Source organism: Pleurodeles waltl, chromosome 5, assembly GCF_031143425.1.
Source record: "Pleurodeles waltl isolate 20211129_DDA chromosome 5, aPleWal1.hap1.20221129, whole genome shotgun sequence".
Lineage (NCBI taxonomy): Eukaryota > Metazoa > Chordata > Amphibia > Caudata > Salamandridae > Pleurodeles > Pleurodeles waltl.
The window spans coordinates 935,727,685-935,750,252 of NC_090444.1; positions in this window are offsets into that span (position 1 = coordinate 935,727,685).

Below are 22,568 nucleotides of genomic sequence, written 5' to 3' on the forward strand. Positions count from 1 at the left end.
CAACAAAATGGAATACCTGAAGTTTGCTGGTGATGCTTGTTATGAAGTTTACAAAGTTCTCAGAAAGTTAAAAGATCTTATTATTGATTAGGTTAGCATGGTTTCAAACATGGTGTTAGCCTTCATTTATCTGGGAAAACAAGAAGTTCTCAGAATAGGTCATGAGATACTACTTGGAGGAAAACATGTCATCATGTTTGGTGACCTCCTTCAGCTCACTCCAGTAAAAGGGTAGACCATTTTTAACACGTTGCTGCATTAGGAAACACTGTACTCTTTGGGGAGTATTAGAAATGCCAATACATGGTTACATTTTCAATATGTACAGTTAACAAAAAATATGAAATAGGCTGCAGAGGAGAAGTACAGCACAATGCTAAAAGATATTAGAATATGTGTAGTACTTGAAGCTAAAAGTGCATTAAAAATACTACATTAGTTAATATGTTTCCAAGCTGAAGTTCAGGTTCCAGTACAATGTAGGAGCTACAGGAAACTCCCAAACGCTATGCTTCTCACCAAAGTTGGATGGGTGTACACAGTTTAATGCAGAAATGTGGTTTTATAAAAGCAAGAAATTATTCAATTTAAATCTATAGACAAGAAGGAGCACAGAGGGTTATATTTAATACTCCCTGACAAAATAGTTAACAAACTTGATGAGTTAGAAAAGTCAGTTTCAAGCATTGCTGATTTGAAAAGATCTTCAAGTCTATATAAAATTCCAGAATTCTTTTACCTCTTAATTTGAGAGCAGAGAAGGGTTAAGTGGAAGGAACACTGGGGAATGTGGTTGATTTTTATCACATATCACAACAATCAAATTGCACCACATACAGATAGCCAAGCAATAGCAAGATGTAGTGCCCAATTTCTACTAGTGAAATGTGCGTAGACATTTTCCTGTCTATTTAGCTAGTATAGTTACCATCCACAAATCTCAAGTATTAAGTTTGGATGCAGCATTGGTTGATATAAGGCAAAATGTATTTACAGAATGTCTGTCTTATCCAGCACTCTCACATGTCATGTCACTGACTGGACTGCACCTTCTTGATTTTGACGAGAATAAAAAAAAAGCAGACATCTCACGAGTTAACTAGTACAATAGACTAAGAAGTCTGGTTGCTCCTCATATAGGTAAAAACAGAGTATCTGAAAAATGTGCAATCTCTAAAATTAAGAAATTAGAGAAAATATGCGCACTTTAAAGAGGCACACAAATATCAAAGAGAAAGACTTAGAAAAGGCAGCATAAAAACATATGCTGCAAAACATTTTATAGGTTTGAAATGTACTAATTTATCTGGAGTGAACTGCATTTCCACTGAAGAAATAACTGTATGATTTGATTAACTCAAGCAATTCATCAGATCAAGGAGAACTGTGATAAAACATTATGAAGATTACTGTCAAGTTGACTACGTGCAGTACACAAAAAGAAAAAGGAAGCTCATTCAGTAACTAGAAAATCTAAGGGGGTCATTACAACCTCGGCAGTCTTTTTTGAAGACCGCCAAGGTACCGCCGAGCGGAAGACCGCCAGTGGTGGCGGTTTTCCGCTCGGCCTATTATGACCGTTGGCAGCTCTCCGTCCTTTTACCGACGGTGAGCCGCCAACAGCCATACTGGCGGGGGGCGGGGAAGTGGAGGTTGCTCCACCTCCACCGCCACGCCAACAGAACACCGTCCAGCGAATCACGTCCTGTGATTCGCCGTAGCGGTGTTCTGTTGGCGGTGTGGTGTCGGCGGAGCTGCCCCCATGGCTCCCGTCCCCTCCCGGTGGATCAACGGAACAGGTAAGTCGATCGTCCGTTAGGGGAGGGAGGTGTTGTGTGTTGTGTGGGTGCATGGTGGTGTGCGTGTGTGTATGTAGGGGGGGTGTGTGAGTGCGTGTATGCTTGCGGGGGTGTTGTGTGTATGGGAATGAGTGCATGTATGTCTCTGGGTATGTCTGTATGGATGTGTGCGTGTATGTTTGAATGTGGGTGTGCCTGTCTGACTGTGTGTGGATGTTAGCATGTATGTCGGCGAGTGTGCGTGTAAGGGTGTAGGTAGGGGGGCCCTGCCACCTTTGGGGGGTGACAGGGGTGGTGGGGGGTGTAGGGGAGGGAGTCGGGGTGGGGATGGGAGTGGGGGAGACCCCTATCAGTGCCAGGGGTCTCCACCACCCCCCATAGTGCTCACTGCCGTGGATAGTGCTCACCGCCGTGGATTTCATGGCGTTTTAAACCGCTGGAAATTCACGGCGGTAAGCCGGGTCCAAATACCGCCGGCGGTATAGTGACGGCCGCCGGGCTGGAGACCCAGGTCTCCAGCCCAACGGTCGTCTCCGCCCTGGCGGGCGGAACGGAAAACCGGCGGATGACCTTGGCGGTAACCGCCATGGTCATAATTCCCCAAAGTAAGACCGCCAGCCTGTTGGCGGTCTTACCGCCGGTTTAACACCGACCGCCAGGGTTGTGATGACCCCTTAAATGTTTAAAATTATGATTACTTTGTGTTAGACCTGACAGACTTTGGTATGGTCATCCCCTAAACCTTTTGTTTTCTCCCCTCCTGTTTGCTGAAATTCATTTTTGCTGGCTTTAGGATTCTGTGCACTTTATTACTTCTAACTAGTGCTAAAGTGTTTGTGCTCACTCCTTAAAACATGGTAGAATTGGCCTACATCTGATTGACACATTTAATTTACTAATAAGTCTCCAGTAAAGTAGTACTATATGTGTCCAGGGATGTGAGCTATATGTTATTAGTGGGCCTACAACACTTATTTTTAAAACTTTAACTTTATGTCTCAGGTATGCAATTCAATCTGGCAATTTCCCAGGCATCAACTTCCCTTTTTAATACCTATATGTTACCCCTATGGTAGGCCCTAAACACTACATGTGCCAGGGTGCATTGTATTTAAAGGGTAGGACATGTATTTTTTAAGGAATATGTGACAGAACAACTAGGTCCTAAACAACTATAGCCTAAACCACTACTGCTAAACAACTAAAACGTCTCTACAACTAAGTACTGAACAACTACTGTCTAAACAACAATTGTGCCTGAATAACAATTGCCTGAACAATATATATATATATATATAGATATATATATATATCTATATATATATATATATTCTAAACAACTATTAAACCATAAAAACCAAAAAGTAAACCTTACCTTAAAATTAGTTGTTCAGGCAATTGTTATTCAGCCACAATTGTTGTTTAGACAGTAGTTGTTCTACTGAGAGACCTACCTTTGCCACAGGATAATATTGGGTTACCTTATTACACTTAATAAGTGCTAACCTTTGATTTGCAACAGGTAGAAATGACATGTTTGATCTCAAATGAATTGAAATCTTCTCAAATGATAAAGTCAGATTTTAAGTCACAATTCTTAAAATAGCACCATTAGAATGTTGCAATTTTAGTACCTGCAGCTTGTGTCCTGGGTCACATGACCATGAATAGTTGGCAATTGACCTATGTGTATTCCCCCAAGTCATTGAGACAAAGGGGGAGTAGGTGTGATGGACCATCCTGCCAGGATGGGTGAGGCAGATATGTTCACTGCCTCACTTACATTTTAAAGGGCTACCTCTAGCACACCAACAAAAGAACATGACGGCAACTAATTGTCACCCTAGACCCACTTAAAGCCTGTGCAGAGGTTTTCAGAACCAGAAAGGTCAATAGCCTAGAAATATCTTCCACTTCAAAGGCTGGCACACAATATAAATATTGAACTCTCAGACTCAGCTTCATTACAAGTTTGGCAGTCGGACCGCCAGACTGCCATAGTGGCAGCCACCAAAAGAAAGCCAAATTGGTGGTCATACAGACCTCCGTATTATGAGTTACATAAGCAGGACTGCCAAAAGTCAGCCAATCCTGTAGAGGGCGTGAAATAGGCAGTCCAACCACCAGCACAGCCTGTTGACCAACCACTGACCATCTTATAAGTCAAAAGTCGTAGTGGTGGTTCAGCCATGACGGTCCAAAGCACATCAGTTAGTGGTCGCCCCAGTAATACAGAACACCACATTGGATGGAATTGAAAACCACACAGCTGACACACGTTGCCACAGTCGACACACCTGCAAAGCACACTATAAAACACACTCCTTCACACAGCACAATCCTTTGCATCTGCAACGCCAAACACTGTAGTCAGAGTGTAAATTTAAAAAATATAAAATTAGAATAGGCACCCCTGCAATTTTTCTCACATCACACACCACACCCTTCACACTTTTCTTCCAGGCACATCCATTTGCACTTCCCAAATTCACAAACTCACTGTCACCTGTTAATTTCAATCCTTTCCCTTAGCACCACCATGTCATCCCAGAAAAATCCCTGTTTCACTGATGCTGAGTTAAGAGTCATGGTGGATGAAATCATAAGAATAGAGACACATTTATTTGTAGCCCAAGTCCAGCACACAGCTATCACCAGGAAAATGCAGGTATGACAAAGGATAGTTGACAGAGTCTATTCTGTAGGCACCATCCTGCGCAAAAGGGATGACATCAGGAAGAGCTGGAACAACCTCAGGGGAAAGGTCAGTTCCATGGCATCCAGGCAGCACCTGCAGGTACCGAAGACCGGTGGTGGTCTCCCACCTCCTCCTTTACTATTCACATTCTGCTGGAAGGTCTTGGCGATCTTGCATCCTAAGGGATGGACAGGAATACCTGAGGGAGTGGAGCCTGGTAAGTGAAAACACAAAAATGTATTGTCAAGCATGCTCACTGCTCACCTTTGACCCCCTTTGCTGTCACTCCACTCACCAGCCCAGTGGCCACCTGTCCCTAGACCACATCTGGCATCTCACATGTGAATTAGACTCACCTTGGGGAACAATAGCTGTCTACATTGTGTATTGTACAGGGAATGACAACACCACAATTCCCAGCAGGCACTGTTCTGCAATTACAAAAACCAGAACAGTGTATCATTCTCAAATGTACCTTGTTTGTCAAATCCCTAGTGAAGTGTACCTAACTGAGAGGATGACATTGGTATAGTGTGTGGGTAGTACATGCACTGAAAGGACTTCTAAGGCCAGGAGTCACTGCTACTGTCACTCTACTCATCCAACAGTGCCCTCTTCTCCAATGACCCTTGTCCCTGAACGCACCATTGAAGGCTACTCATCTGAGAGGTTGATATCTTTATAGTGTGTGGGTAGTACAACCACTGAGAGGACTGCTAAGGTCAGGAGACACTGCTACTGTGACTCCACTCAGCCAACACAGTATCCTCTGCTCCAATGATCCTTGCCCCTGAACACACAATTGAAGGGTACTCACCGGACAGGCTATCTGTATAGTGTGTGGGTAGTACATGCACTGACAGGCTGCTAAGGCCAGGAGGCATGGCTACTGGCACTACAAAACATCAGAAAAATGTCCCCTTCCTTGAAGATAACAGTATGTCAAAGCTCATATGTTGTGTGCTCAATGGAGTAGTTGGCAGCTCTCAGGTATTGTGAAGCAGTGAGAGTGACAGGACTGTAACTCACAGCAGGCACTTTTCCCCCTAATCAAGACTCTAAAACTGTGTCTTCTCCCAAAATACCCCTGCATACCAAATCTTCACTGAAGTGTACTCACCTGGAAGGAAACCATCAGTATAGTATGTGTAATAAAATGAGTTATGTGGCTGCAACTTACAGGAGGCTCCCTTACTGTCAGTCCAAACACCAGTCCAGTGCACACTTGCCTACCCTTCTTTGGGAATTCACACATTAAGTGCACTCATCTTGGGGGATGACATATAACAACTGCATGAAGTATAGGGAGTGACATGACTGCTCAGGCCAGAAGGCTCTGTCTCACAAAATCCAAACACAAGCCCAGTGTGCCTATGTTCCAATATCCTTGCTTGTGAATTGCAATGGAAGTGTACACACCTAGAAGGATAACTTATTTTACTGTGTAGTACTTGGAGTAACATTACTATAAATTCCAGAACGGCTAGTCCCTGTAACTCCAATCACCAGGACAATGTACATATGTCACAATGCATCTGTCTTTGAACTCACAATTGAACATGAACCAAAGGCCTCAATGGAATAGAATTGTCAGCAGACATATTCACAATGCACTGACCACATGATGACTACAATCACATATACCGCAATGTCAAGGGTCTGCCTGCATAACAGTCAACCAGAACTTAAAAGGATCAAAGCCACATTCTGCCCAGCCACTATTTTGCCTGCAGTGCTTGCAAGATGTAAGTCTGTTACCATTTTCCCAAGTGTTAGTGAACTCACACATTCTGCAGCTGGTTGACTGAAATGGAATTGGTGTATCTCAGACTTGTCAGGTCTATACAATTGATGGCAGTACCAGTCACATCAGGAAAACCTGCCAATCCAATGTGTACACAGCCTTGGCTAAAATTCACTGTAAACTATTGGAGGCAGCTGTCACAATACAACCTGTAACATTGTATCTCTCACATCAACGGTTTGAGCTGCCACTGGGAACATCAACACCACTGAAGAGACTGCCATTACCCGCACGGATGAAGCCCTCAGTGACGAAAACACTCCTGGACATCTGTATGTTGAGGACGATTCTAGCCCATCAGGGCACCATGGTCAGACAACACCAGTGAGCATCACCATGACTACATCAACTCCTTCCAGGCTAGTTGCATGTACATCTCAGGCAGCCATTCGCCCCCCAACCTGTGTCCTGAGGACAGTGACTACCATCTTGTGACTCCCAGTCTAGGATCCTGAGTCACAGCAACACACCTCCGACAATGATGGTTCTGGAGCCAGTGGTAGGAGGCAAGCCATGCCAAGGTTACAGGCATGCAGGGGTAGGGTGCATGGGAGGGATGTTGTGGGCCAGCAGCATGAGGCCAATGGTGCTCATCCTGGCCAGGATACCGTCAGCCAAGTTTTGGGAGCCTATCAACAATCCCAAGACGTGATGGGTCAGGTACATACCGAACTCAGGGAAATCAAGCAGCTACAGAGGGACTTCCATCGAGAGTCATTGAAAAAGTGGGAGGCCACAAACACCATCCTGGCCTCCCTATTAGGGGTATTCAGGAAGATTAACAGTATTCTGATCGGGGTCGGTGAGCAACACCACACCCATTCCTTTGGCCCAGAACACCAGGCCCTTCTACATCAGTGGTGGCCACTGGAAGGGAAGTCCTGTCAGGGGATTCTCCCGCCTTAGACACCCCTGCCTTTGTAGCTACAGAAACACCCCCCTCCCCTGCCGCAAGTGGGGACATCCACACAAGACTCTAGGAGGTGATTATGATTGAGTTATGGTCTACACTGTCTTCTTGCACATTCCTGCCCATCAAATGTAACCTGCAAAAAGAGTATAAATATGAGCTCAGAGAAGCACTCAGTGTGACATGCTCTCAGCTCTATGTTGGGGCGTCACACCGCATTGTGCAATGCAATAAACTTATGACGCTTTTTAATCAGACACCTTGCTTGTGGTTGATTGGTTAGCACCCAGGTAAAACCGGTGAGACTCTGGTTACATTCAGGGTCAGTTCCTCAACACTGCCTATGTCAGAACAGCACCAGATCCCAGCCAATGTCACGACTCTGAAATGCCCACATGAGGATGGCATGGTGAAGGTACATGGATAATGAATAATACAAGGAGTTTAGGTTGGGACTGTATACCTTCCCTCCATGTAGGCTAGAGTGTGACCATGTGTTGCAGAATGTAAACTCAAAGCCCTGTAGGTGCAGTCAGTGTGCATCAATGGGGGAGTCAATGTGCATGTATTTGTTTTCACTAACAGGTGTTGAGTTCTGATACGTTGTGGTGTATATTGAGTGTTCCTCGATCCACCTTGTGTTGGATGCACATAACTAAGTGAGGTGACATAACAGCCATCCCCAGACATTTTGTACCTCCTGGATGTTATCAATGTGAAGGCACATGTATTTAAATAACAGCATGAGCAGTGTGTGCATGCTCTATGTGTCAGTTGTGTGTAATGTGAGCTATGTGTATGGTGCCGCAGACATTTAAAACCACATCTGCCCTTGCTAAACTGTTGTTTGGAAGGCATAACCTAACTTGCTCTGCCCCACAGGTTGGAAGAAAAACACCACATGACAATTGGCTGTTGGCTACAAGATGTACTGTCATGCATGGAAGCGTTGGGAATGGAGTTTCATGTAGGTCTGTCTGCTTGGCCTGCAGAGACCGGGACCTGTCAAAACTCACTGTATTTTTCCAACTCTGGGCTGGTGTCGCATCACTTTTGTTATGCAACTGCGGCACTGTGCCCACTCCCTGTATCCCATCACTTCATTTTATGAGGCCAAATCTTGCCTTGCTAATATGCAGCACACTGAGGCTCTATCCTCTCATAAAAATGTACAATGTATTAGGGGAGTGCTGATGATCCATGACTGATGTGCACTTGGCATCTCTGTCAATGTGTGTTTCAGAGCCTTGACAGGACTCTTGATCCTACAGCCCTTTTGCCACCCTCGTACAGGTTATGTATGCGAGGTGCAGGCTCATTGCATTTCAGACATTGCATAGGTGCAAACCGTGTGTTGTTTAATGATAACCCATGATATGTGCCTCAGTTGTCTGTTCATATTGCAGAAAGTGTACAATGCATGCCTATGTTATTCCAAAGGTAATCTATGTATTATGGACACATATGTAAAAAAGTGTGTTTTGTGTTGATGGTGAGACACAGACCCCCACCCCCTGAAGTGGCACGAGTGTACATCTGTATTTGTACATGTCCACGCATGGACAGACTAGACTCTTTCTGTGCCCACCATACCAATCCCTTCATTGTTACCCATGTGAGATTTTGTACCCTGGCAGTAGCCTGTAGGGACAGTATAAAGAGAATCATTTTCACAGATTGTGAGTGTTTGGATGTATTAATTGCTGAGGAGTTTACCTTCCAGAAGCCACATGGGTGTGATATATCCCATAGTGTTTCTGATTTCTGTCAGTTTGCTAGATCATGTCCCACAAGATGCCAGTTGACCCACCTAGTCAGTGCGAGGCCTGAGCTGTCAGGTGGGTAGGACTGCATATTGGGAGGTGTTTGTAGTCATTTCCCTGTATTCAATGACTGCTATGTGCCACACTTGGACAGTATGGGCAAGACAGGATGTTCTCGTTTTGGTATACTGACATGTATGTGACTCCACCATTTCGAATGGGACTTGTCTTGTCTTTGGCATCCATGCAGGTCAATGCCCATCAGAAGAAAGGGATTTTGAGACCCATTGCCAAGAAGGTGCGAACCCTGGGAGTCCACAGCCAGCGGAGAGCCCACTGTGGCAAGAGGTGGGAGGACCTGATATGCTGGACCCAGAAGATTGCGGAGGCTCAGCTGGGGCTGTCCTTCCACCATTGACAGGGTGCCCATCGGACCATAACCCCCCTAATGGCCCTCATTCTGGTGGCGGCCTACCCGGAGCTGGATGGGCATTGGGGGGCAGCACAGCAGCCACAAGGGGGTGAGTACACAACAAATTCCTCCTGCCTGTCCCATTGCCAGGTGATTGAGTGATTGGATGAGCCATGTATCACGTGGTAGATGGGAGATTGTGTTGACATGTCATGTATACCAAACTGGTGTGCCTTGCCTTTTGGGCCTGGGACCTAGGACAAAACTGGGGGGATCCTTAGACCATTTGCTCAGCCGGGACCAGGAATGGCTGTGTACAATGATCATTCATTTACTGATTGTTGTTACAGTGGGTGTAATTTATATCCGCATAGATCACTCTTCATATATGTTATAGGCCAAAAGGTAAGTAGGTTTTGGATCACTGTACTCTGCCATGTGTGTGGGTATATGTGTATGTAGACATCTGCCACTCAGGAGCTAGTTATTTTCAGTGTATGATGGGTGCTGGTGCCTCACTTCAGTCTGTGATGAGTAATGTTCAGCATTCCGTCCATCACTTGTTGTTTTTGCTTTGTCGTCCTAAGTGGGAAGGGTATGCCCAGACGTGGGTCCCGTGCTTTCCATGCCACTGGATTCAAGCTAGCCTGGCGGATGAGGGGTGAAACCCCGAAACCGGTCCCAGGATGCTTGTTTCCAGTCCAGGGAAGACCTGGCCTAGCAGTTCGGGCTGGACTGTTCCCATGGGGAACAGGGTCAAGACTGATTTGCATATGGCTGGGTCCAAACTGGAATGGCATGGGCAGCAAAAAAATGATGGATTTAGGCCCAGATCACTGTACTGGGGGTGAATGTTTGACAATGTTCAGCATTCCGTCCATCACTTGTTGTTTTTGCTTTGTCGCCCTAAGTGGGAAGGGTATGCCCAGACGTGGGTCCCGTGCTTTCCATGCCACTGGATTCAAGCTAGCCTGGCTGATGAGGGGTGAAACCCCAACACCGGTCCCAGGATGCTTGTTTCCAGTCCAGGGAAGACCTGGCCTAGCAGTTCGGGCTAGACTGTTCCCATGGGGAACAGGGTCAAGACTGATTTGCATATGGCAGGGTCCAAACTGGAATGGCATGGGCAGCAAAAAACTGATGGATTTAGGCCCAGATCACTGTACTGGGGGTGAATGTTTGACAATGTTCAGCATTCCGTCCATCACTTGTTGTTTTTGTGATGTGTAGTTGTCCATCATACATATGACATGGACTACATATCTATTTGTTTGCATCTGTAGCAAACTACTTTCTCTTAGTAAGTGGGGAATATCTATTGACATGAATGATGTGTCATCACAGTTGCCAACATTCATTGTGCCTATTTGATAGGATGTTTCCGTTTCTCTTTAGGGAACATTTCTTTGCTGCAGTTCCATGCATGTTCCACCTGTGTTGATGGGATGATGTCTGTATTCCCTCACATATATGTACATGGGAAAATGCTAGTGGTATAGTAAATCTACAATGGGCATCAATTTCATATGGTGCCACAGACAAGAGTGTGTCACCATTGTTCATTGTTTGACATATACCTTCATGCGTCATAGTATGTTATTTGGCATGTAGAACTGCCGTAGTTATGAGGGAGATGACAGGTAGGCCCAGAGTATGTAACTACTTTGTGTTTATCTATGCCCTTGATGTTGAATCATGTAGAAAAGTCGCTGCACATGTGTAATGATTGAGGAATGTGCCCTGACTGTTGGCATGCATCATATAGTGAGTTTCAGTGATGTTGACATCACATGTGTCTGGGTATCGTCATTCACCCACAGACAGACACCAAGATTGGGATGTCCAAGATGTGGTTAGTGATGTTGGTGCTCATTGGGCAACAGGTTGAGGGCCTTCTAATATTATTTTAAAGTCCTGTGTCTCTCCAACATGCAAAGGGCCGATGTCTACAACAGAATACCTCAGAGGATGTCATTGTCTTGGGTGTCAGACATTAATGGTGACTATCCTGGGTTATGCTAATTCGTTGTTTTATTTATTCTGGGCACATCTCTCCCTGACATATTGAACCTGACGTCAACAGTGTTCCTTTCAATGCCACATGTGAGGCCTATCAGAGTTACATTGATAATACCTTCATGAAACTATTCTGACAGATGCCACTTGGTGAAGTGTACATTGTTGAAATGTTTCCTGTGTGACATGTTTTTTTCCATGTCTCATACTGCAGGATATAGCACTTTTGGAATCCACGTAGCAGGATTTCAGGGCCTCATTTCTAATTGCTGGTTCATTATGTATGTGCCAAATAGATGTGAGCATAGTCTTGTGTGGGATATGTGGGAATGGAATTTATAATGGGATACTGTTGTTTGCCATTAGTTGACTCAGGTCTGCTGCATGTGGAACAGCTTTGAGGATGAAGAGGACTCCTGGCTGTTGTATGGTTAGTGTGGTTTCAAGACTTCACCCATGCAATTGTAGTTGTCTAAGGTCCTGATTTTACTGTGGACCACTGTAGTAAATCCTGTTAGCATTTTTGCTAGGGCCTACTAGAAATGATGGTATTGTTAGTCAATCTGAGTTATGGTTCAGGTGTTATCATGGACCTATGATGACCATATTCCTCTTTGGCCTTGCAGCATCAGTGCAGGAAAGCGGAAGAGATAGGGCTGAGCCAAGTAGGGACGCATCTGGCCACAGGACCTCAGGTTAAAAGACAACTGACACGGAGGGACCCAGTGGCCTGGAGGACGAGAGGAGTGCCATGGGGGAGACCAGATCTGCATCATCATCATCATCATCCTCTGATTCCTCCTCCAGTGGCTACTTCCCAGTGGTGGCGGACCCATCTGGGCATCCATCAGCACCATCCTTGTCCATCAACCCTGATTCTATCACTGCCCTCCCTGTTGCTCCCACCCAGTTGACCGTGCCTGCTCACCCAAGAGGGTGGACGCCTCCTTTGCCGCAGGCACCTCTGCCCCAGGTGCTGTTATCCCTGCTGCCAGTGAGGAGGCTATTGACCTCCTGAGAAGTATCTCTGTGGGTCAGTCAGCCAATCCATCTGCAACAATCAAACATGTTCCTAGAAGGCATTCATGGTGCAATTGCTGGCCTACAGAGATCTTTTCAGGCTCTGGCCTCCACAATGTCGCAGCCAGTCACCCCCCAACTTCTGTCCCCGCTCCACCTCCCTCCTCCCAGTCCAAATCCCCTCTCCTCCAACCTACGGAAAGCACACAAACCGATCCTCAGACATCCACCTCAACAGACAAATGGAGCCGAAACAATCACAAGCACTGCAAGACTCAATGATAGACACACACACAGCATCGACCTACGGACACAACAGTCAGAACTTACCCTGACACCCCTCCTCTCCTAGCATTACACACACGACATCAAGCATACCTACAGACGCCACCACAACAGTCACTGACACAGTCACTACACCCATTCAACCTTTAGACGCCACCCAAGCAGATCCATAGACATCCACCACAAGTACCACACCCACAGATACCACAGCTACAGACACACATAAATCCGCCACATCCATCATACCTGCAGTCACCACCACAACAGACACCCAACCACCATGGCATACCCCGTACCTCCACCACCCCTAAGCCCAAGATACATAAATGTAACAGACACTCACCACACACAAGCATACCTTTCATAAGCATGCACCCACAACATCTACACCAACACATCAGGCAACCACTCCCTCAACCTCCAAATCCCAACCTCCTTCTGATGACTGTTCCTCTGTGTCAAAAAAACTGTTCCTATGTGAGCTTGACTTTACCCCTGTTCTCCCCCTGTTCCACACACAAAATGAGCCCACCCAGCTCCAAGCCTGTCCCTTCCACCTCCAAGGCTTCCCCTGCCACCCCCTGCAAGCACCTATACCCTTCCCCACCAAGAAGAAGCCTACTTCTCCTAAGAAGAATCCCTCCCCTCCCAAGAAGATCACCACTCCCAAGCTCAAACCGCCACCTCTCAAATCCAGTCCCCCTCGGATAATACATGAGGTGACTGCCTGCCCACTTGATGCCCCTTCCTGTGGAGGTTCCAAGGCAGTTGGTAGTCAAGTTTAGGCACATCACTGTGCTATATTTGAATATTTTGGACTGGCCAATGACCTATGGACTTCAAAATGTTTCCAAGTTAATAAACGCAAAACAATTTGTTATTTTGAGTACACATTTGCCCTGCAATTCCTTTAACACCATTATTTTATTCCTGATTATTTTGTGTTGTGTGCCTGCACTTGTGTGTGTTTGAGCCTGCCTGTTGCTCCATGTGCTGTTGTTTTCAGTGTGTGAGTTTTTGGGCAGTGCTGGTGTCCCCGAGAGAAGGGTATATGTTATATGTATAGGTATTTGTGTGTAAATGCAATGTTTGTGTCATGGCATTGTGTAGTATTTGGTATGGTAAGTATTTATTTTTGTATTGTGCAATGTGGGTAGGTATGGTGTTCAACTTGACCCCCTGATATGACTTCTGTATGTATCTGATGTGTGTCATCTTGAGTTTTGTTTGTGTAGACATGGAGTGTGTTCAGTTGTGAGTGCTGTGTTTGAATTTGCCTGTGCATGTGTCCATTTAGGTGTGTGTCTCCTGCAGCTAGTTCCTGTAGGGGTATGTCCAATGCAGCAGGAGTTGTATGCACTTTGATAACTTGCCATTCCCCATTGTGCAGGTTGGTATCACATGTGGGTATAGTATTGTTTGTCCATGGGACCCATGTAGGGCCATTTCCTGTGCACATGTTGTTTGAGGGGCTTGTTCGAGGTGATGTATGTGCCAATGCACTCCCCTTCCGTGGGTGTCTCAAATGCCCCCCATTTGTTCAGGTATAGTTGTCATGTTTTCTTTTACTATTTGTCTCTCTCTCTTTAGTGCATGCCATTGCGCTTCCATTGCGCTGTGATGTGTGTGTCCATTGCAGTGTTGTTTCATGGTGGTGTTGTTTGTGTCCCATGCCACTTTAATACATATGTGTGTTGTATGTTGGACAGTCCCTGGCCAGGGGTGTGAAAATGTTGTGTAGACTTCACTGTCCCTGTGACTGAGCTGTGTGGATGTATGTATTTGTAGCGTTGAGGTGCAGTGTGGATTTGCTGCCCAAAGGGGGAATATACTTACTGTGTGCATGTCCATGTTGATGTATGTTTGTGGGTATGTGTGGATAGAGACATGTACCTGCTCCCCTTTGGCGTGCCCCTGATGTGTAAGCGGGCACAACACACTGTTTGAAGGCTAATGATACGGGTAGGTGTGTGTACTTACGGTTGTTGGCATCCACAGCAGTGCGGATTTCTTTGTCTTTGGATGAGCAGGAGCAGCGGCATGACATTTGCAAAGGGCTCCATGGCAGCACCGGACATGTAAGTCTGCCTGCAGGTGAGTGCCTCCTTTCATACTCTCCGTTTCCGCCTTCTGATATGTGGTGGTTGGACCACCACACTCTCATTGCCGGTGTGCAACCACGTGGTGAGTCCAGCGGCAACACAGGCTCCGCAGGCCTGTTTGTGCTTCTTCGTGACCGTGGCAGTTTGACATACCCAGTGGTGATGGTGGACCGCTGGAGGCCTTCTGTTAATCAGACAGTCATACCTGTAATATGGAGACAACCAGATGAACAATGGTCAGACTGCCACCGTTGCCATTGAGGTCCATGGACCGCCAAACCCATAATCAGGCCGCAACGCTTCAGTTCACTCCTGCACCTATGGACGGCACCCACAAGGACTGCTGTATACTCAAGAGGATTGCCCAGGTGCTTGAGGTCTGCTTTGTGTGCCAGATGACTGCCTTGTTTCTACCAGAGGACTGACCTGCTGCTTTGATACCTACTATGTACCCTCAGAGGACTGCCCTTCTGCTTGACGCCTGTCTTGCTTCTTGAACCCAGTATTACCAGAGTGACTATAAGGGCAAGTTGGCTGGCATCCTGTTGTGAAGTACAGGGACAAGCATGCTCCAAAAGCCTGAACCTGCACCCTGCTGAAGTGAGTCCTGCTCTTCAAGTGGTGCCCATCCAGTCCTGGACCCGTGGATGTGGTGCTGATGGTATCCCACTACATTCTTCTCCGCAGCAGCAAATCCTGTTTAGTGGAGCCTCTCAGGAAGGGTATGTGGCTTTGTGGAGCCCACATCATCCTCAGCCTGCAACTACATCACCATGTCTTAGTTGAGTGGCTCCCCAAGGATGATGCCTCCACCTTGGAAACTAGTGGCTGCCTTGCTCTGCTGAACTTAACATCCTCAGATAGTTTTTCATGAAGATTTTTCTGAGTCCAAAAGTAAGCCACAACCAGCCCAATACACCCTGTGTAGCTGAACTTCAATCCATCGTTGTCGGCCCAAGCTTTTGGCTTTGCTCCTGTCTCGCATGACTAGATGGCCGCGGTTGGTGTTTTGCTCTTTTAGGTACTATTTTTCACTGAAAAAATCATAACTTTGGTTTTACTGATTGGATGTGATTCATTTGGCTGGCAAATTATTTATTAATATAAACTCTATTTTTCTAAATTGGTTTGCAATGTTTCTTGTGTTGTGTTTTCACTTTGTTATTGTTTTTGTGCAGCATACATACTTAACGCAATGTCCCTGAGTGCTTTTGTGCCACGCTACCAGAGGATTAGGCACTGGTTAATTATGTAACATTTGTGGTTCACCCTGACAGGGGCTTGGCTATTGGTTGAGGAGGGTCTTCATCACCAGCAATCAAAAACCCATTTTCCTACACTTTGAACTTAGCTGTATGTGAGAACATTAATGTTTAGTTTAATAGATTTATAAAGCGCATGGCTACCCGAAGGCCTCCTCGCGCTGAAAGAGGACGAAGACATAACAGTGTAAATAAGTTTATGCTGGGAAAAGTAGTCTTCAGTTTATCTCGAAAAGAGAGTTTGGGATTGTCTGTCTAAAGTGATAAGGGGAGGAAGTTCCATAGCTTAGCTGCTTTGAATGTAAAGGACCTGCCTCCCCATCTTGTTGTTTTAACACGACAGGTGTTAATTAGAGTGGCAGATGAAGATCTAAGCGATCTCTGGGGAGTGTAGGGTGTAATCATACGCTTGATAAGCAAAGGTCCCCCATCATGAAGAGCTCGATGTACCATACATAAAGCTAGTGAAGGAAGGCTAGGGCTGGTTTGGCCGATGCGGTTCTGGGAGTGGCCATGAGTAGCCGGGTCTCTGCATTCAGCACTATCTGCAATCTCCTTACTACACCGATGGGAGAGCTCAGGAACAGAACATTCCCATAGTCTAGGCTTGATAATATAAATCCTGAATAATAAGACTTTTGGCAAGAAAAGTGAGAGATTTGAAAAAATTTCTGAGCATTCTTATGAGATCGAAGCAAGAGGCTTCTAATTTCTTTGCATGCTGTTCCATCGATAGACGGGAGTTGAGCCATACTCCTAGGCTTCTTATAGTATCCTTTGGGGGGGAGTATTTTCAATTCTTCTGGAATTGAGATTGAGATGAGAGATTTAAGTAGGGGAAAGTTGCCAACCAACATTACTTCAGTTTTTTTATCATTTAGCTTCAGCTTACTGTCTGACATCCAATTAGCGATGTCAGTAAGGCAGGAAGATAGCGCTCTTGATCAGAGTTTACATTGGTACTAAAAGAATTAACCAGCTGAGTATCATCAGAATAAGATATCAGAGAGAGTCTGTAGGGTTCCACAATTTTAGCCAAGGGGGGCATATAAATGTTAAAAAGAGCAGGGCTTAGAGAAGAGCCCTGTGGAACACCACAGCTAAAGGAATGGATATCAGAGAAGAAAGACCTGTCCAAAACCTGGTAGGACATACCTTCTAAAAGGGAAGAAAGACAACTAAAAATAGTGCCTTCGAGTCCCACTTGGGTAAGTCTTTGAAGAATAATTTTTATGACCAACTGTGTCAAATGCTGCACTTAAATCCAATAGAATAATTGCTGCATAGCCACCAGTACCTAGCTGTTGTCGAGGTTTTTCTGTCACTGCCAAAAGGGCAGTTTCTGTGCTATGGTGAGGACTGAAACCCATCTGAGTGGGGTGTAGAAACTTATGTTCTTTTAGGAGGCCAGAAATGTGTTTGCTAACATGCTTTTCAGCTTTTCTGGATGCTATAGGAAGAAGAGCAATAGGTCTATAATTGCTTAATAGAGATGCATCCAGCTTAGGGTTTTCAGTAGCGGTTTAATAATAGCGTGTTTCCAAATTTGAGGTAGACTCCCAATTATAAAAAATGTGTTGAAAATATTAGTTAAAATAGGCGATATAACATCCAAACCTTGAACTAAAACAGCTGGAGGGGCAGGATCCAAAGGAGATCCTGTGGATTTTCATTGTGTGCATTTTCACCATTCTTCCAGCTCTGAGATTCCCTGACAGCGATCTGTAGTCCTGATTCACAAAGCTAAACGTACACTTTTGTGTATACTTATGATTGTTTGCTATTCATTAAAGTATTTTACAGGAAGTATCTTTATGACTGTGGAGTCTCGCCTATAAAACGACAGGACAGGCCTATAATTTTTTATGTGGAGAGTTTGCGGTTGTAAAGATAGTACTCGTAAAATACTTTTATGAAAAGCAAATAATTGAAAACTTAAACAAAACTTAGTTTGCCTTTGTGAATCAGGATCTGTGTATTTAACTGTACCAGATTGCAAATCACTATGATTTGAGAGGTTATTAAAAAAGAGGTGTACAAAACAACATATTTCCATTGGCATAAAAGCAAACATTCAGATCACCACCTTTACACATGATCAAGTGTCAATAGGTTGGAAAACGTACATTACTGGAGGAATACTTTTTCACCAAGGAGTCACTATAATACCTGGAGTATTATACAATCTATCTGAAAAATACTTCAGGTTGGATTAGACATAATAATATTTTTTTTACAATCATGGTAAGATTGCCAAGAAACATAACTAATTCTTAAATGTTATAATTGGAACCAGAATTCTAAACAATGTAATAATTTGCATTTTAGAGACGGCTGTAGATAAATAGATGTTCTTTATGAAATGAAAAATATATTGCTATTCGGGCCAAAAAGGGTGTTAAAAGCAATAGGTTTTTAAACTAGCAGTTGTCACTACAATAGAAAAAGTTCTTCTTCAGTATTAGTTTGGTAGTCTGTCTACATATCTTTAGAATTCAATTTTCTTCCCCTAACTAAAAATTGACAACTTTTTGGGGGATTAGAGTCCTGCATGTAGTGAAAATAACTGCTGCTCTTTACAGTTTATATATTAATTTGTAAAGATTGCATTATTTTTTATCCTAAGGATTATTTACCAATTTTTCTATGATGACAAATGTTTAGTTGAAACATTTGGAGTTGTGAAGACCTACACTGATCTGCAGGTTAAAATAAAGTGTCCATGGTTGAATGCCACTCTCCAAGAATAGAAAAAAATTGACTTATTTATTTGAAATCTTAAATTATTATAGTTTAATAACATGTTAATAATTTATAATTGTAAAAGTGCTAAAAATAATTTGAAATGTTGTATACATAAAACTAACTTTCTTTGCACTTCAAGTATACTTACACATGTTATAAGTTTATATAAAGTAAAGTGTTATAAGGAGTTTTATCTATTTAGTTATTTCTATGCTTCTTTTTAAATCTTATTTTTATGTCGCAGGATATGTGGCATGGAATTGTAAAAAAGAGTGGTACGCTGTCACAAAAAAATAAATATTTTTTGCAAATTGAAAGGCATGTTATAGAACTACACTGATTAAATCCTTTCATATTTTTGCAATCTTTGCTTTTAAAAACTGTGAGACTGAACAGAGCACCAAATAGGAGATCTGGGAAATTCCTACAGTGTTTGTGTGATCATGGGATCCACTTGTGGGGTATGAGAAACATGAGAAAGATTTTCTTGAAATCTTTTGAGTGCTGAAGACATACAGTTAATTATAGGTTGTGATAAATTACATATAGTTAAATAGCACACACTGAGAGCAAAAAATAACAATTTGCCTGTTTGAAATCGTGAACTATGTTGTATTATTTTACTAACAGATTAATAAATCATGTTTTTAAAAGTACATCGTATTTTCAGAAATATTGACTATGGGACAGATTGCTCTACATTTGAAGAACACTAATATATGCTAGGAATGTATAAAAAGTATTTTTAAGCTTGTTTATAATTCTTGTTTTGCAGACCAGCATGAAATTATAACAAGGTGTTAAACACTATGACTAATACATATATATTTTATCAGCATTGAAAAGAATGCCCTGGAATTAGGCTGATAAAATTGTTTAATATTTCACTATTTTGTTTTTAAACAATGAGAATAAATAGAAAAGCAGGCATGACAACACAATCTGTGAGATGGCTACAGTATGTTTGGTATCAGGTGGTCTACAAGTGATGGATGAGTCTATCATATTTTGTAAAATGTGCATAGAGTTCAATGCAGCTCCAGTTTTTTCAACCTTTCAAATGTGATGTTGTTAGGGGAAGAATGATATGTGGTATAGTTTTACGAATTGCATAAAGGCAAGCTACATTATACTACTCTTTCAAACTTGCTGCCTCCCTTTTTTTAAGCAGTAGCACCTACATGTGAATACATAAATCGTGAAACTTCAATTATCTAGCCATAAAGAACTTCATTGGAAAAACTTTGTAAAAGCAAGCAGAGAGCTGTTGCAACTCAAGGTTTAAGAAACCCAGCAAATTGTAACATGTTTAGTGGTGCTTGTTACTATTTCCTTTTATTCAGCTTGACATAAAGCAAGGATCACATTTAACAGAATGTACATGCACAATATCATTGGTCTCAACTATTGTAGTATAATATATTTCATAACTGCAGGTAATGCCTCTGGCTGTTCTAGGTAGATGGGAACACTACAAAGTAATCAAGGAACGGTTCGAATAGTCACCAATTAAAATTCAATGGCCTGCTTCTAAAACCTAATTTTGCATAAAATGGTAGAGTGGATCTCTTATGGTAAGTGTAACCCACCACATCAATCTACAAGGAAATACTAAAGGGCAGATTTAAGAGTCCCTTGAACCACTTTAGCCACACCTTAGCATAATGTTTTTCCTGTTAAGGCAGCACTAAGGTGGCCTTTTCCCCACGCCATATTTACAAAGTGGCACAATGCATGTGTTGTGCTACTTTGTAACCTTTGTGCCACATTATGCATGACCATGCATAATGTATGCAAAGGGGGCATTCCTGCACAAGGAGGCCCACAAAAATGGCGCAATAAAATCTACAAGAATTAATTGCACCATTTGTGGTGTCATTTTAAATGCCTGCCGAAAGCAGGCCTTAAATGGATACACCTATTTGGACCTCCTTGCACTTTGCTGCACTAGCGTCAACATTTTTGACACTAGTGGAGCAAAGCGCAACAATAGCGTCAAAACGTTTGATGCTGTTGTTACTAATTCTGCCATGGTGCACTGTATAATAAAAACGGCACACATATGGTGGTGTTAGGGTGTGCAGGGGTGCGCAACAAAAGTGGTGCTGCATTAGATGCAGCGCCACTTTTCTTAAATTCGTCCCTATGTTTCTAAGAAAAAGCTTAAAGGTACCAAGGTACCTGGAAAAGTCCAGGTACCAGGTTTACTGGCAGCAGCTTATAACCTGCCAGACATTCTATAGATAAAATATTGAAGTTAATTTTTCGAAACTCTACCTGTGGTTATAAATAGTGGTTGCGGCACACAGATATGAGCTTTCACATGTCTTAATCCACTTGTTGTGACTATCTCTTTCCTGTAACTCCCCATATGCCATATGCATTAGGCAAGGAAACAAGGGAGACACATGCTATTGAAGATACCCCACTGCATGCTTCATGCATCCCTCTTTCAATGTGACATAGAAAATCAACTCAACTCCTGTATGCCTTACCTTTGCTGAATAAATAAAATAAATTGGCAGAGTCAGGTGAGAATCTTGTTTCACTGTTTCAGCTGTGTGCATATGCTAAGAGTAGTTAAGCTTGCAGACACAGTCAGTACTGTGAAAAGCATGTAAGCCTTAAGACCTAAGGAAGTGTATATCAATTGCTTCTCTATAGACAGAACTTTTAATCAATTGGAACATTATGCCCTTATAGTGCAGAACATAAAAACAGCATTTGTGTTAACAAACAATAAACATTAAAGCCCCACTCTCTTCTTAGGGAGAATTTTGATAACATTTTCAGCCAGGTGTGTGTCACAAAGCTGAAGCAAACGGCATAAAATACTAATTTGGTGTTTACTTTCTAGTGCAAACCTTGTTTTGACCTCGAAACTTGGTTGAAAGTAACAAAAAACTGCCCTTTGCAAGTTTTACTTTACTTTGTTTCAAGGGAGTGTCTCGTCAGTGGTACATAGAAAGTCTCATCTACTAACAGTGGTTGGCAGGGCTTTGTAATAAAAAATAATGTCTCTTTGTGGCAGACCTTCCAAAGGAAAAATATTTTTATTTCTACAACCTTTTTGAACTTTACATGTAAAGTGCACTGTACAGCTCACATGCAAAGTGACTAAAGTGTTGAAGTTTGTCTACAATATTTTATAACTGAAGGGTATCTTTTAGGTATAAACCTATGCTAGACATCACACATGCACCTTTACATAATGCTGCAAAGGCTTGTGAATTGTGTTTGGCAGCCTGAATGAGTGCCAGCTATAGGGGAGAGAGCTAGAGTACCTTTTTTAGTAGGTATGGCGTTTCCTACCCTCTCCCTCTCGGGAATGGAGAACATCAACTTGGGTTGCTGCACTGCTTTGCATGACAAGTTATAAATCTACCTATAGTCTCCCGAAACAGGGTAGAACATTTATAACATAGTAACACACTTTGAATGTTAGTGACAGACATAACAGCATTAAAAGTGTGTATAATTTTGTACAAAAAAAGTGGTTCTAAAGAAACATTTTTGGATTTTTTCTAAATTTGTATTTATATTTGGACATTTTTCATTTTGTAAGTTAACAAAGAAATTAAAGAAAAATTGGGTCTCTCAAATAAGGAAAGAGAATAGAAAATATATTTTCAGGCTGGCTTAGTGGGCAATTACTTGCTTCTTGTGAGCCCTGGCTCTTTGGTCACCTACTGAGTTCACTTTGCCACAGGTGAGGTGCAGGAGTCCTAATGTGCGTAACATGGGCCACTGTC